This window comes from Piliocolobus tephrosceles, chromosome X (genome assembly GCF_002776525.5).
Source record: "Piliocolobus tephrosceles isolate RC106 chromosome X, ASM277652v3, whole genome shotgun sequence".
Taxonomy (NCBI): Eukaryota; Metazoa; Chordata; class Mammalia; order Primates; family Cercopithecidae; genus Piliocolobus; species Piliocolobus tephrosceles.
The window spans coordinates 7,321,737-7,338,030 of record NC_045455.1 but is presented as its reverse complement, the minus strand read 5'-3'; the positions used below and the strand labels follow the sequence as shown (position 1 = coordinate 7,338,030).

Here is a 16,294-nt window from a genome sequence, read left to right as displayed (position 1 = left end):
TCCTGTTAGTTTCCATTTGCTGCTGATGTTAATTAACAGACAAGTTTCATCAAGAATGTTTCAAATTACTTATCATAATTAGTTAGTCACTGATCAAACAATGGGTTTTTTATTACACTGAACAAAAGAAATGTCTTACAAATGCATAAAAGATAACCAGAAATAATTAGTTGTAGTATTGATTCAGCTGCAAAATGAAGAGTCCTCTACTTGCAAGGACAACTACTGTCCCTGCTCTAGAAATCTTTTTTTCTTCCCTTGAGACGTATTTGCTCCAATTAATTCTCAGAAGCAAATCTTTAGAACTAAGACTACTGATACAATATTCCCTTAATGCTTATCGCTAAAAGCCTCCCTCCTCCCTATCCTCTTTCTTGCTAGCCATGCTCCTGAATGATCTTTCTTAATGGGGAGTTTCTCTGAAAATCTGAAACAAGAACTTCCTAATGAACATCCTTCTACAAGTGCTAACACTAACAACACACTTAGAAATCCCAGCTCGTTCGTAAGCAGCCAAGCCTGCAGGCTCATTAAAATATTAAAGCCTGAGAACAAAGAATCGCCTCTGAATCCTTCCAATTCAACCTTTTTCTTTAACCAGAGATGCCCACCAGCCGTGATGACTACAGGGTCATAATTCACTAAGAGAAAAAGCAAGGATGATAGGGCACCCCCAATTTCAAACCCATACCAAGGGAATAGCTTATGATTTATGCTGATGAATGGTATTAATTTTCTGAAAAGTGCATGAGTGTGGTTATGAAGCAGCACAGTATAATATAATATAACAGAAATTATATTATGGATTCATATTAAAAACCTGCACTCTTTATTGGCAGGAAAAAAATGTATGTGGCTGTTACCTCTTTCTTGGGAATGTGTTACTGTACAACCCCCAAAAGAGAAGGATGGTCCCCCTTTTTTTTTTTAACTGAGCTCCTTTAGTAAGGACATAGGGCATTTATTCATTCAAAAAAAAAATCTTTCTGTGAAACAGAACTAAAAATGAATTTTTATAACAATGATATATTTAAAACAACCATGTGAGTACTGTTGAGAATTCTCTAGAACTTTTGACAAATGCAGATCCCAGGGAGCCCCTCTGTGGTATCCCCTCAACCTTGTGAATGCCAATGTGTTCTCTCTAGACAATTTAATCTTCTTTATGGACAAAACACAATTCAGTTTCTCAAGTAATAGACTGAATCAGAATGTCTGTGGATGAGGCTAATTTCATTATCTCCCCCAGCCCCTCCAACATACACACAGTAATTCTGATGGGCTGCTGAGGTTAAAAAACTCAGGCAAGATGCTGGGCAGCAGGTACAAACTAAATTCCATAAACATTAAATTGATCATCTTCCTGACACTTCCTTTTTCTCCTGTCTTATTCCTTGACCTTTTTAGGACATCTTTAAGGTTTACAAACACCAGGAGTCAATTCCTGCCTACGGTTTCTCATACCACTCCAAACATTTTCTATCCTAGATCTGCTCCTTTTGTAGCCTGCACAGACAGCACTATATAAGGGTTAGCTACTATTAGAGGAAGTATTCCTAAATTACAAGCCCCGGGGCCTTCCCAGGCTTCAGAGATCAGGATCCTTACCAAGCCAGATGTACCCATTTCCTCAACCATTCATTCAGCTCTTTTAAGAAAAAGCATTACACCCCCTTCCAAGCTGTACATCTCTGCAAATCTTAAAACTCTCCCACGTTACACCCTATGTCTCAAGTTTGGCTCACTAAGCTCTTTCTTCATTCAAAATGCTCCCAAGATCCTGTTTCCTTCATGAGGATTTTTTTTTTCCTACTTAACTAAAGATTCACAGGAGGTTTCCTCCCAGGCCATGCAAGTCACTCCTCTTGACTCTCATCACTCACCGTCTCAGCGACAGCTCTTGCTGGTGCTGATGTGGTGAGGTTGAAAACACGGGATGCAGGAGTTGATGTGGCTTCGGGGATCTTCGTGTTTGAGGCCATATTTTCAGAAGGCATAAGTCACATAAAAATTGAATGAGCCTTTTAATTCATTTTACAAACACTCCAGGCCTTTCTTGATGTAAAGTTTTCGTTCAGTGTGTACCGTCCAACTTTGTGAGAAATCTTTAACGGTCAGTGAAGGCAACCCAGGGGGGTGCTTATCAAAACGGAAATGCGGCAGGGAGGAAGTGTGGCAGGGAGAAACGGAAATGTGGCAGGGAGGCTCACATTTCAATATGCATATGTGATATGCTCGTAAAAAGTAAATCCTGACAAAACTCACTATTCCTGATGATTCCAAATGCATTAATTCACCTTTCAGAACACATTGTGGCAAAACGTGAGGCAAGAATTTGATCCTCGGCTCTTCAAAAGAATTATTTCTAGAGCTCGTTAAAACAGTGATGGCTCCTTTAATTAAATCAATACAAAAGGCCCAATACTTGAGTGCTTTAGCAGCTTTTACTTCTTAAGCATATACATAAACAGCCATAGCACACAGTCACTTTAATTGATGAGATTATGGCTTCTCAGTGGACAGAGGGCAGTTGAGCTGAGAGCCTGAACTACAGCTCTCCTGGCCATGTGTTTGATATGTGCAGTCTGCATTATTGACTCTGCCTCCCAGGAACTCTCACACTTCCTAAAGCACCATGGCAGCAAACAACAGCACTGTGAGTGTAACAACTCAAGTAACCTGTTTTGTGCCAGACGTTGTGAGTGACAGAAAAGTAGAGATCGCTGATCATTCGGAATGTATAGTCTAGCTCCCCGAGGGCAGGCCAGTCCCACATGTGACTAATTCAATATTAAATGCCCAAGGGGCTGACACAGAGTAGATACTCAATAAAGAACGTATTAGTTGAACAAAAAATAGGAATGAACAAATAGAAGCTAACATTTATACAAACTGAAGTCGAATTAAGTACCACTATTTGCAGGTCACAGACATGATAGGAATTCTGAACACAGAACCACTGAGTCGGGACAGGACACACTGAGGAGGAGAGACTGGATTTCCGCAGATGCCCTCCCAGGCACACTGGCGTTTCTGGAGAGCAAGGAGTCCTGCAAATGGAGTTTCTGACCCTTTCTCTCTGAAAAAAGTTGTAAGTATTGGCAGTCTTCTACAATCGCTCTCTACTTAAAATGCAAGGCAATCAGCCACCTCCAGAACCACTAATAATACAAACACAGCTGCTTTGGAGCACTTGCTTTTGGCTCAGCACCGTCCAAAGCCCCATACATCCCATGTTATTCATTTCAGCACAACACATGGACCTAACCCACAAAACAGGTGAAGACACACTGGTGCCCAATGAGCATGACAGGAAAAGCCCCCTTTCTCTGCACACTTTTTCGTTTTGACTGCAGCACATTCAATTATAACTCTGGCTTTGGGAAACACATTTCCCCCCCCAAATCAAGCTGTTCATAGACAAGCCATGAAGTTAAGGGAAATCAAGAGAAAGCCAATACACATGCACATGTGAGCGTCACATGGAGAGACAGGGAAAGTCCAGCTCCACACCAAGCGCACATCAGTGGTTCCTGAAGGGAAGAGGCTTCTTCCTGGCAGTCTGAGACCATGGCTCAGATATGCAACCCTTCCCCAGGAGGCCAGGAACCAAAAGGTGAGGAAGAAACAGACCAGCTACATGGCATTTGTGTTTTATATTTAATATTACATATGGACTCAAGACAATTATGCAAATAGCAGAATATATATGAAAAGCAAATGGGGTGAGTTTCCTAATACTATCATTTTTTAACGGAAAACAATTGAGTTCCATATGTTATAATCAAGTCAGTAAACAGAGTTCCTATTTTTGAAGTGATGGGGTTTATATTTGAACTCCTGTTACTTTTAGATTGCTTAGACACATTAATAAATCAAACTACATAGCACATCTATCTATGCCCTAAATATTTTGTAATATTCAACAATACACTTCTCCTATGCTAACTTTGAAAGTGTTAAAAAGAATTATGATGATGACAACTGGCTAATTTTAAATTACTAAACTGACTTTCCATTATGGATGCCAAAAACAGATTTCTTTCTGTGTGTTCAGACAATGTTCATTTTGTAACCAAAAACAGTAGAAGGAAACTGCCACAGTTACAACCCATACCGCTTGGAGGGAGGCTGTTCTTGTTCAACTTCGCCCAGACAGAAAGTGGTTAGAGAGGGGTGTCATTTAATAAAGTCTGCTGATTTTAAGCTCAAATAAAAAGCAAAGACCACCAAGAGTGATTCATGTCCCACAAAGGAGAGAGAACTGAGTCAGACCAGCTCTGTCTCTGAGCAAAGTCAGAGCCGGCTCTCTACTGTCTTCCTGGGAGAGGAAGGCTGCCTCTTCCTTTCCACCAAGAGAACCTCCAGGTTTAGGACTGCTTCCCAGGCCATGGCGTGTGGCTTGGTGCATTCTCACTGGAGGGCCTCCCTGGGAACCATGGGAAGCTGCTCTAAGGGTGAGGCATACTGAGTGGAAATAGGCAACTCCAACGGTTTTTCCCAGTGAATCAGTCCTAAGCAAGACAATAGATGCCCTGCCTTTGAATCAAATATAGAGACAATATAATGTGGAAAAAACTGGAAACACTCAAGTAGGGCTTCCAAACTTAACATGCCTATGGTGAAATGATCTGATATTGGAATCTATTTTTCCTCTTAGATTACCTATTGAACTTAATCCAAGCTTTTTCAAGTTTTTCAGCAATTTAGACTCTAATACTTCTACATGGATACTTTGGCTAAGTCTAATAATCTCAATTAGACATAAATATTTAGTAATCTAAATTGGATCTCCATAATTTAGACATTTCAACTTCACAGTCATAACTGTAAAAACTTCAAAAAATAGTCATTATGTTGCCAGGCGTGGTGGCTCATGCCTATAATCCCAGCACTTTGGGAGGCCGAGGCGGGTGGATCATGAGGTCAGGAGTTCAAGATCAGCCTGGCCAAGATGGTAAAACCCCATCTCTACCAAAAATACAAAACTTAGCTGGGCATGGTGGCGGGCGCCTGTAATCCTAGCTACTCAGAGGCTGAGACAGAGAACTGCTTGAATCCCAGAGGCGGAGGTTGTAGTGAGCTGAGATCACACTACTATACTCGAGCCTGGGCAACAGAGCGAGACTCCATCTCCAAAAAAAAAAAGTCATTATGCAACACAATATTCTTTAATATTAATAGACTGGAACATACCATAATTAATGAAGACAGCAGAAAGTTTTAACCTACACTATGAGCACATGCTTGTTTAAAATACGGGCCTAATACACTGAAAACATAAACCAGTCACTTAGAGTTCAGAGGTCATGTCACGTGATTTTCATTCACAGACCAGACCATGGCACATTAGGATGTCAAGTCTGGACTTTTCTGCTGACCAGTATTGCATTATCGGGTCTCACAGGGTGCCTGGGAAAAGGAGGGAGGCAGTGGCTGCCCGCTCTATTTCTGCACTTTGCCCAGTGTAATAGGAGGATCCGTGGGAAGCCAGCAGTAGAGAATTTTATGGAGAGCTGTGTAGTGAACCTGAAATTGCACTCCCTGCTCCCCCTCCCACCCACAGCTACTCCACTTTCCCTGCTTCTTTCTTCCTCTGACCATACTACATGCACCTTAGCACAAACATCTGATGCCTTCTTACAAGTTTTCTCAAGGTTGGCCAAAGAGTATAGATTCACCGAGAAGAAAACCCGTATCACTCGGGGGCCACTCGATGCTGGTGTAGTCTCTGAAAATACAAATGAAATGTGTGAAAAAAATAACCTGTTGGCTCTCCTGAGGGACGTGAGAGATCCACGGAGGGAAACCATGGAAGAAGATGCCAAAGTTTCCAAACAAGGATGAGTTAATATGGTAGTAACTGACTGCAAGAATACTTAGCTGACAGAATAAAGAGATCAGAACAAAAAGATACAAACAGCAACTACCAGTTTCTATGTCCAGACAGATAACCAGGCCAGGTAAACCCTAAATCGACAGACGCGATGACAGTGCTTGGAAATGCCGTGGGAAAGCTTCTATTTAAAAAGCGTCAGATGCGATCCAGAGCCACTTCTACCTAATATTACACATGTAAAAATCTATTTAAATATTTAATGTTTATGTGTAATTACGGCAGTTATCATGCACTTGAGAAACAGGGCCATGTTACTCATGTAACAGGAGTCCTGACATGGATGCTGGAGCACGCACATGCAAATGGAATAAATGTGTGGGGGGAGGAGGCCCACACATAAAGCTCTTCTACCTCTGGAGCAAACTGCCAAGGAGGACGAGATTCATAAGTCAATTCGCATTACTCTCCACAAAGAATTAATTTTATTTTTCTTTTCATTTAAAAATTATATCATCAGTGTATATGATCATTGTAAGTAGATGGCTGATTTCAGTTGAAAATATACACATCAATGATACATGGTATGTTGTTCTGTTTATTTTGCTGACTGCACGGAGACAACCATAAACAAATGGTCACACACACCGCCTTTACCTGAGAACACTTTGGGCTACTGAATGGTGGACTTAGAATGATTTTTAGCTTTCTGTGTTTTCTTTGCAATAAATAGTCAATGCTTTTGTGATAATATTAAAACACTATTTTTTAATGTAGTTTCAGAAAAATTGTACTATCTTTCATAACTGACTTTAAAAATAAGCATTTAAAATATTTAATGCCTATAGACTTAAACTTTTGATGAAATTCCCTAGCAAGCAGATAAATAAAATTATCCTAGTTAAAGTTGTGACCTATTTCTCTGAGTCCACAGAAGCTGTAACAAACTTGTTTACTCAAATCAGTGAAAAATAGGGAATATATACAATTTATGCTTAATCATTGAACTGTACAAACATTTCAAAGATTCTAAATCCCAGCTTTACCAAGAGGCTCAGCCTAGCAGCTACAAACCCAAAGTCAGTAATATCACAGGTTTATTCCCAAACCACTGTTCTGTATTAAGTACACTTCAAATTTACCCCATTTTGGAAAACATGTACTTTTTCCATAAAAGGCTTTAATTTTTAATTAAACGCCAAATCCCACAGTGAAGAAGAGAAGTCAGAGTGCAAACTGGTTCCTCCGCAATTCCGAACGCGGATGAGTAGTCTGCAGTTCTGCTGTAATTGGCTGGTGTTTCCAGTCACCTCCTGACAAAGGATGCACGCTGCTCTGCATAAGCCCAAACCCTTGACCCTTCACCCCACTATGTACTTTGAGCCTGCCACGTCTATATGGAGCTAGAAGAGCATTAACACCAAAGACCAAGGCTCCTTTCCGAAGTGCTCTGTGCACTTGGGGATATGAATACTCCCAAAGAAGGACTTTGCATCATGAGCGTGTGAATGTGATGGCACACTTCATCAACAGGCAGGATCTTCAGTCTTGCATGACTTCCATTTAATGCTAGATTGCTGCAACAGCTTAATAAGGTATTCTCTCAATGCTCCAAACATAAGAGTTTTGTTATAAAATGAATAAATAAAGGCAGGGCCTAAGAAAGACACAGGCAGTAATAAGAAATACTTGGAAAATGTTTTATTCCTTTTTTGTGGATAGCACTTTACTGCCCCCTTTTGCACTTTAACATCAGAACAAGTTTCTACACAGACTTATTCTGAAATCAGAGAAATACTGGGGTGTAGTGATAGGGTGTCAGGTTTATACGGAATTAGGTTACCAGATACCACGGCTTAGAGTAAAAAGTAATTACCTTAAAACTTCCAGCGAGTGCACCACTATCTTCTCAGTGGCTTTAAATCTCCAAGAAATAAGGTAGTAATTGGAGGTTTTAATTGACATTTTCTGCTTTAATTTGAATGTATATGTGTGTTGGAACAATTGCCTGTTTTCACAGGTGCCCCTCCTTTCACACTTCCCTAAAACAAATATCATCTGCAACATGAACCTGATTTATGCAAGGAAAAGAAAAGGGGTCTAAGAGCAGGCTATACAATTTGGAACCATTAAAGTGTTATAAATCTGAGAGCAAAGACTAGGTGGGTAGGGGTGGGGGCACAATTCACACCAAGGACAAGCAAAATCTTTTCAAGAAAAGGAAAGATGAGAAGCACAGAAATTCAAACACACGGTGAGGCGAGCCGATAGGCACACAAACCAGTTTAGCAACTCTTCAAGGTGAGGTGTATTTGTGCCTCTTCAGCATGCATACCTTTGAAAAAAAGTAATTAAACTACAGTCTAAAGGAAAGTTTCATTTGTCAAACTTGAATCTGCAATAACAGAGCTAGAGGGCCCCCAGTTCCTGGCCCAAAGACCTCAACCTGCATTTGATAGAGGTGCGTGTGATGCTGTGTATCCTTTTATTTAAACATCATCCATTTTCCTCTGTCAGTCTACAATTAGCATACGAGTCAAAATAATATTACATTTCATAGGCCACAGTGTTGCACAAAACTCACTCCTTTTGATGTTAATCTTGTTTTTTATTTGTGATAAAAAAAAATCCTGGTGGTTAAAGTTAATTTTATTTTAAAATGCTCCAAGACAGTATTCTCACAGTTTAAGCTTTTTTTTTTTTTTTCTTCAGGAAAATAGCAGAAATATTTATTTAATTTTTATCTGTGCCATGATTTTCACTGTCACAAAGCCTCCAATTCACAGAGGGACCTACCTGTATGTAACAGGCAGAGGCTGAAATACCATCTACTTTTGTATTAATCATCTAGAAGCCTAACTTTAAGTGTGTGATCTCCAAATATCATTGTTGTCTTTTCCAAAGTTAAGAGATTAGTTAATAATCTCGGCCATGAAATTAAAGACAAAACTTAACCACCTATCTCAAAATAAAAATGCAGGTCTTTATTTACCAAACACACACACACACGCACACCAAAGAAACCAGCCCATGAATTTTGCAGCTAGATAAGAAAAAATGTGGAGATTTGAAGAGTAAGGCTGGGATGCTATGTACAGTGGGCAAGTGAGAAGGGATGTGATCTCACAAATGCCAAATTTCATCCTATTGGCTTGACCATGCCGGCTCCATTACTAACAGGAGGATTTCATAACCTTCAGAGACAAGATGCACTGCAGGCTTCTTTCCCAACTGTAATTTGTGTGCACCTGTACGGTCTTGTTCCAAACCACGCTTTTAGCAAGAGTCTATAAAGGAAGGTGGAACTCCTGTTACTTATAGGTGAGGCATCAGAAAGAAAAATGGTTTCATAGAGAAAGAAATTCAAAGGGCATTTCCAGCTGGTTCTCTCTTGTTTTAGACATGAGTGTTCAAATCCATTTGCTCATTTACCTGAGTGGGAAAAATCCCAGAGATGAAAGGCTCACGTAAATCATATAGATATGGAATGCCTTGGCATTAAAAAAACTCGAAGAAATTGAATTAAGATACAGTGAAAAGCACAACAATACGACAATCTAGAGTTAGGGAGAGCATATCTTTTGTTTTAGCCCTCTGCCCATCCCTTTCCTTCCTACCATCACATTTTTTTTTTAACTACAAAGAATTTTGCCTATTGACAATGATTTACCCATGTATTATTAAAGGGAAACTTCTCCCTTTTGGTGGGGCCAACAGCCCAGCAAGGGGCTGCCATTCCTGCTCCTCCAGGATTGAGTCTGTCTTGTTTACCATGGGACCCTCCCTCTGACCCCCGACCAGGTACCTTGCATAAACAGGGTGCTCAATAGGTGTCTGTGTAATTAAAGAATGAACAAATTAATAAGGCATAAGATGAGATAACACTCTCCAAGTTCTCTCTTGCTATAAGAGATTCACCTTGCCAGTCAAGCATCATCAGCCTAGTAACACAGTTTACAAGGCTGTGTGCAATTGCTTTACAAGCAGGCTGCCTCACAGACACCTCCTTCCTGGGCTTCAGAAGAGGGTCAGGGCTAGGTCTGCTGTGGGCGTATGACAGGAGACACTTTCCTGCACGTCTCAGGGCTTTGCCACAGCCCGTGGAGTTAGGGAAGAAAAGGAAGAAAAACAAAGCAGGCTACAAAACAGCCAGGTCTGTAGTGGTAACATCAAAAGGGAGCAAAATCAGACTCGGTTCCTGACTTCCATACGGATCATCCCCACAACTGTGCAACTTAGGAAAACAGAAACAGCGCTCCACTGTAACTTTGTGAACGACCCATTTATTTCCTGCTTAGTCACCACATCCAGCCTGGAATTACCTTGACCAAAACCCAAAAACACCCCAGAAGTTAAATACTGTAAGTGATTCAAACAAGCAGCTACTGAGAACGGCATGAAAGGAATTGGACGAGGAGGAGGAAGGAAGATGTGCTGGGGGCCCTGAGTTCTAAAAGGCATGAAGATTTGGTTGTTGGAGACCTCTGGCCGGCGGCTGCGTGGCCTCCAGATAAGCAGATGCTAAGCATGGTGAAAGTGCAAACCAAGGGGCACCACTTGGAGTCAAGAGAACCCCAGGCCCACCAATATTCACCGCCTGGCTTCCTTAAACAAATGGCTCCAAACTTGCAGAACATCAAAAGCCAGATGGGCTGTACTGAATGAATCCACAGGCAAGAAGCCAGAATCCCAGTTTGCTGTAGAAATAAGCCTGGACTTGATTTGAGTCTTCTCAGCTCTGACAAGCTGGAAGCTGGCACAAATCCCAAAATCCAAAATAAAATGGCATTTAATTGTGACTAGACTCTAAAAAAGATGTCATACTATCTCCTTAGCTTGACACACACTCAGCATCTCACCAAATGGATCTCCCCTCAAAAATCTGACCTCTTTTTCTCTCAACAAGGAGCAAGTGAATGTTTCAATTTTTAAAAGGAAAATATTACCAGTCAAAGGAATAATACTCAGTATATGCATGACTATTATATATTGTAATAACTCTCTAGTCATCCTTTAAATGGGCTGATCATTATTCTATTTCCATTGGGTATAATCTTATTATACCCAAGATTTGACATAAACTTATTATATCAAAGATTCAAAGGATCCATTTAAAACTACATGACTATCATAAGAAAGTGACTATAAATCAAAATGGATAATGACAGAATTAAAACCATTATACCACAAACTTTTTGATCCATCATGTATGCACTGTTTTAAGCAAATGCATGCTTAATTTAGTTATATGATAAAGACTACTCCATGCACCAAATTAGCAGGAGGCAGAGGATTAAAAGAGGGACCCTGGCCCCAGACTAGCTGGGTTTAAATCCACTTATTAGTTCAGTATGACTTTGGCTAAGTTAATTAACCAATTTGGCCACAGTCTCCCCATTGGTATTATGGATACAATAAAAGTACTTCCCTCATACAGTTACCATGAAGGTTTTAGGGGTATTTGTCAGGCAGTTAGAACAGCAGCTGGCACATAGTGAGTGCGATACACAAAACGCTGTTAATAAAACAGCGTCCACCAGTTAGGCAGTTTTCTAAATATCATGTAATATCCATGTAAAAAATACAACACTGCCCATCCCTCCAGGCTGAATTAATGTATTCATTCAACAACCCAACTGTTCACAGTCCTCTCTACTAGAATACACAAAATGAATTCAAAGAGCCTCCTCTCAGTCCACAGTTGCACAGCGGAATGAGAAAGTCCAGGGTTAAAAGTGTTATAAGAAAGCACCAAAAGTAGGAAAGCAGAGGAGGGAGAACTTAATTTAGCAGGACAAAAGAAATACAAAGGGTGTTTCAGGTAGCAGAAAGTCATAAGGAATGAGTAGAAGTTTGGCAGGTAAACAAAATAAATTAACATCAAGGAGTTTAAGGTGAAAGTATTACGCTATAGTCTTTATTAACAGACTATTTTAATTTTTTCCTTGTATGCAAAGGCAAATTGAACCACGGCCAGGCACACAGTACACATTCAACTGACTTTTATTAACAACAACTGGTGTTTTATTGATTGGTTCATCGTGCCAATCACGGAGCTTAGCTCTTTAAATACACTAAATGTTGACCGAAATTGTGTTACTCTTTTATTCAGCACTATTGTTATTGTCCCTATTTTAGAGATGCGACAATTGAGAGACAGTAAGGCTACTGCTCCTAAAGCTACACAGCTAATAAATGGCTAAACTGGGATTGGACTCATAGCCCAACTCTAAAGCATGTGCCCTTAATTAAACTACAAGGGCACTTGCCCTACTGTCTTTGCGAAACTGAATAGCCTCACCTATCCATGATCATGCTCATTTTGAAAAGCAGTAGGTACTGATAATTCTCACATGAAAAGGTAGCTGAAATCAGTGGTTTAGCTGTTCCTGTGAGGCATCCGTCTTGAGCAATGGCCTGATGTAGGGAATCCTGGGGCATGTTCACAGGTGGACGTGATAGACACACACTGCCCTTGGCTGAAATACTGTTCCTTTGGCTTGCTTACTGTTTTCTTTATTTCAGCTGTCTACTGTGACTTTGCTTAGAGATACCCACAGTATTTCAAGACTCAAGCTCCTCCTCCCCTGGGCTGTTTCCAGACCCCTCCAGGGGCAAATGCCATTCCCTTCTTCTGCGTCCCCACCTTGCATCAGGCACCTACCTCTAAATGTGCTTGCTCCCACCTGGGTTTCTCTCTACTGGACTTAGGCTTTAAATCTCGAGGGTACAGGTCACTCTGCCTTGTCTTGTTAGAGCCAAGTAACAGGCCTAACACTTAATAGTTGCTTGTTGAATTAACAACAAATTCTCCACCATCAATGGTTTAGATTCCTGTCGCTTCCCCAGCAAGGCAGGGACCACAGATTTCTTCAGAGATTCCCAAACAGCATTCATGTTGAGTTGTTTTCCCAGAAAGGCTGGTGTAGGGTGAGGGTTCTCAGCGTGGCCTTCATGCAGCAGTTGCCAGCATCACCTGGGAGCTTGTTAAACATGTCCATCTTCAAGCCCCACCCCAGACCTCAGGAATCAGGAACTCTGGGGGTGGGGCCCAAAAACCCGTGTTTTCTCAAGCCCTGCAGGGGATTCTGGTACCCTAAAGTTCAAGAGCCAGGGACCTCTGAGTAGTCCCATTGACTCAGGTCTCATCCACGTCTCGTAGCAGAAGGATGACAGTTAAGACAGGGTAAGCTGCCATCAACACAAATCTGGGTTGTCTGTCCATTCCACTAAAGCTTACTGAATGCCAATGCTGGACAGAAGTAGGGACTGATGAAATGAAGAAGGTGTGTCCCTGACTTTTAGGACAGGTAGAGTGGTGAAGACTTGCCTGTCAATCATGATGTACCATGTAAATGGTTTTTTCTAAGTACATCAAAGTACAAAATGCTATGGATTACGAAGAAAAGACTTAAAGAGATCACTCTTGATCTATGTCAGAAAGAGACAGAACATGTCTAGGAGAAATCATGAACTTTACTGGACAGTCCATTATAATAATGATTCATTTTCCCATAGAAAGGGCGGATTCAAGGCCTATGAGAACTTGCTTTTTTTAAAAAATATAAAATGTACCTCGAATATATTTCTGGTAGGTAAGTAAAAGATGACATTTCCTAACTTCTGCAGCTAGGTACATTCTCAGCTGGTCTTGAACATGATTTGCCCTGCCCTACTCACTCATTAGACAATTCTGATTCTGGGCAAATATTTTAGGGCCCTGGTAAGTCCAGGTAAAGGTGTGGAAAGAGCAAGGATTGTAATTCACCAGCTATAACCTTAGGCTGGAAGAGATCAATTGAGAAACACTTCTTGCTCTGAGGGTCGGAAATTCTTTGCCATGCACCCAGGTTAGGTGCCCTGCAGGGAGCGTGGATTGGGAACAACAATAGAATGGGCAGACAATAAGGAGCATTATAGGCTTTCCTCATACACAAACATGTTGACTCTACTGGTTTCAAAAGTCTGGGTAGCACTCATAATTATTCTGGGGTGACAGGAGAGTGGTGTACACAGAAAACATGGATGAGGCCGCAGTGGCAATGGGTACGTGGGTAGCAAGTATGGGAAGACAGATACAAATATTGTAATTAAAATTGGATGCAACAGGATTTAAATTGAGAACATATACTAGTAATATAAATACATAATTATAATAATATATAAAAACAATAAAATAATAATATAAATAAATTAATAAAGTATGGCAGAACAGCAGTGATTCATTCACGGGGCTCTCACTGCGTGCCCCCCACAGAGCAGTTTGAGCGCTACCTACTCGGGGTTTAGAGAACGAAAAGAGCACACTATTCATACTCCACTACTACCCACTTTTTCTTCCTATTTTGTTTAGAGAATTACTAAGGGCAGAAACAACTTGTTTAATGGAGCTTTCCCTTGCTACGTTTTCTTATTTGAAATCAGCAAGTATGTACTTACCAGCCACAGAATGCTTTGGACTAGAATTACATATTTGAATTTACACATGAAAGAAAAACATGTTAATAGTCTAGCGCCACTGCTGATCTCTGCTGGAATAACAGAAATAGGTTTGCCTGGCATTCGATGTGCATGGGAAGCATTTTATAACTGGTCACCTACTCTTTTCACTGGTTTGCTAGATCCTCCTTCCTTATCTCTAATACTTCAGAAATATCTTCTCACAGGTAGACTGCAAAGCTAAATGTTGGATGAAGGTTAGTAAACAAATGGCAGGGCTTTCTTGAATGACTGCTTTAATCACTTTCACCCTGTTTCTGATAGAAAGCTGGAGGCCAGGGCAATTCAGCTGTTTCTTTTGTCATTTGCCTGCCATAAATATGCACCAGTCTGCGTTTGAAAAGCTGAAGGAGGCGGCAAGCTTGCTGGACATTTATCATGCTCTGTTCCCTGTTAACAAGCAAATACTTTAGCTGAATGGGCCATTAGCAATCATTGTCAAGTGTAGAATGCAAGGTGCTTGGATGTGACCAGCTTGTAAATTAGGGGGTATCCCTTCTCTGATGAAGCTAGACACATGAAATGGATCTATTAATACAGGTTGCCGAATTAAGTTAGAAAAAGAAGGTAAAGTAACAGGCACTGGATATGGCCAGCCTATATGCAATACTTTAAAAATGTTTTTGGTCTATGAGAGCTACATAGTAGTGGCTATAGTAATTCCCATAGTAATGAGAAAAACAGGCAACAAAGGCAATATATCTACAGCCCCAAACAGATGCTCAAGTCAGGTGAGAATTTGGAACAAAATCAGTGAAATGGGTCTAAAATATAATATTTACTATTTAATGACCATTTTCGTCAGACACTTAGAGAATCCAAGAGTCTAGAAGGGCCCTATGTTGCTGTTAAAAACAAAAACAAAAACAAAAAAACAACAGCACTGAATTCCCCTCTGTAAAACACACCAAGATGCACTCCATCAAGAAAGACACTCAGGGTGTTTGCAGCCTTTGGCATTTTCAATGTCTTGAGAGTTCAGAGGCTCTCAAAGAAGTGCCAAGACTTTTCTATGATGCCAAATAGGAGGCAATCGAGCAAGTATTTCCTTCTGGCTTGACCCAATTGAGGATGTCACTCTGCATGGAACCCAATCGTGGTTTCAATGACTTATTTTGTTTCATGGCTGAAATGGAAAGTATGGAAGGCAAAAACAAAAGTCTAGCTTATTTACAAGGTTGTTCAGGACAACAACAGCACAGAGCTTTGTTTGTTTTTGACTTGAAAGCTTGGCAGCACTAACATTTTTATAATCCTGTAGTTTACACTAAGGTAGCCTACCCCATTCAACTCAAAGTTTAAGACTCATATTTATGAGTAAAATTACATCTAGGTAGAGCCCACTGCTTCTGGCATCTTGGATTACTACTCATTTGAATTAAAACTGAATTCCCCCCTCCCCTTTTAAAAATTGTATGATATCTTTTTTCCAGGGTGGGAAAGCCAGCACTCACAGAAGAGAGGGACAATGCGCCCTGTTTACCTTTGCTTCTCCCATGCAGCGGGAGAGGGAGCTGGGCCTGAAAAGATGGCTGAAATCAAAAGGTCTCTGTTTTCTTTTCAGATAACCCCAGCCCTACCTATCCCCTCTGGTCTCTGTTCCTTCCCAGCATGTCCCTGCCTGAAGCCCAAATAGATTAAGGCAACGACCGCGAAGTGCAGTTAATCCTACAGAACGGCTGCCGCTGTTAGGCCAGGAGTTAAAAAGGAAAATCTCCCAGGCCCTAACAACTGCAGTGATCTGAAGTTTTAATCAGCCTCTATCTCAATCTATAAAAAAGGCAGTCAATGAAATCTACCTTTGCCATATTATCCACCACCAATGAGCAAGAACTGAGCAGCTTTTCTTTACCGCCTCAGCCATCCCAGACCACAAGTAGAGCTTTCACACTTCCTAATCCCAGTTTCCAAGTCTGTGTGGTTCTCACATAATGCCCAACAGCCTGGAGGCAAGGGCCG

General features: G+C 40.8%; 1 protein-coding gene across 2 annotated transcripts in view; it reads right to left on the bottom strand.

The window, feature by feature from the left end:
- The window catches only part of EFNB2 (ephrin B2), a 45,510-nt gene that overhangs the window by 23,120 nt on the left and 6,096 nt on the right, over positions 1 to 16,294 (bottom strand). The gene's annotated exons all lie outside the window — the stretch shown is intronic.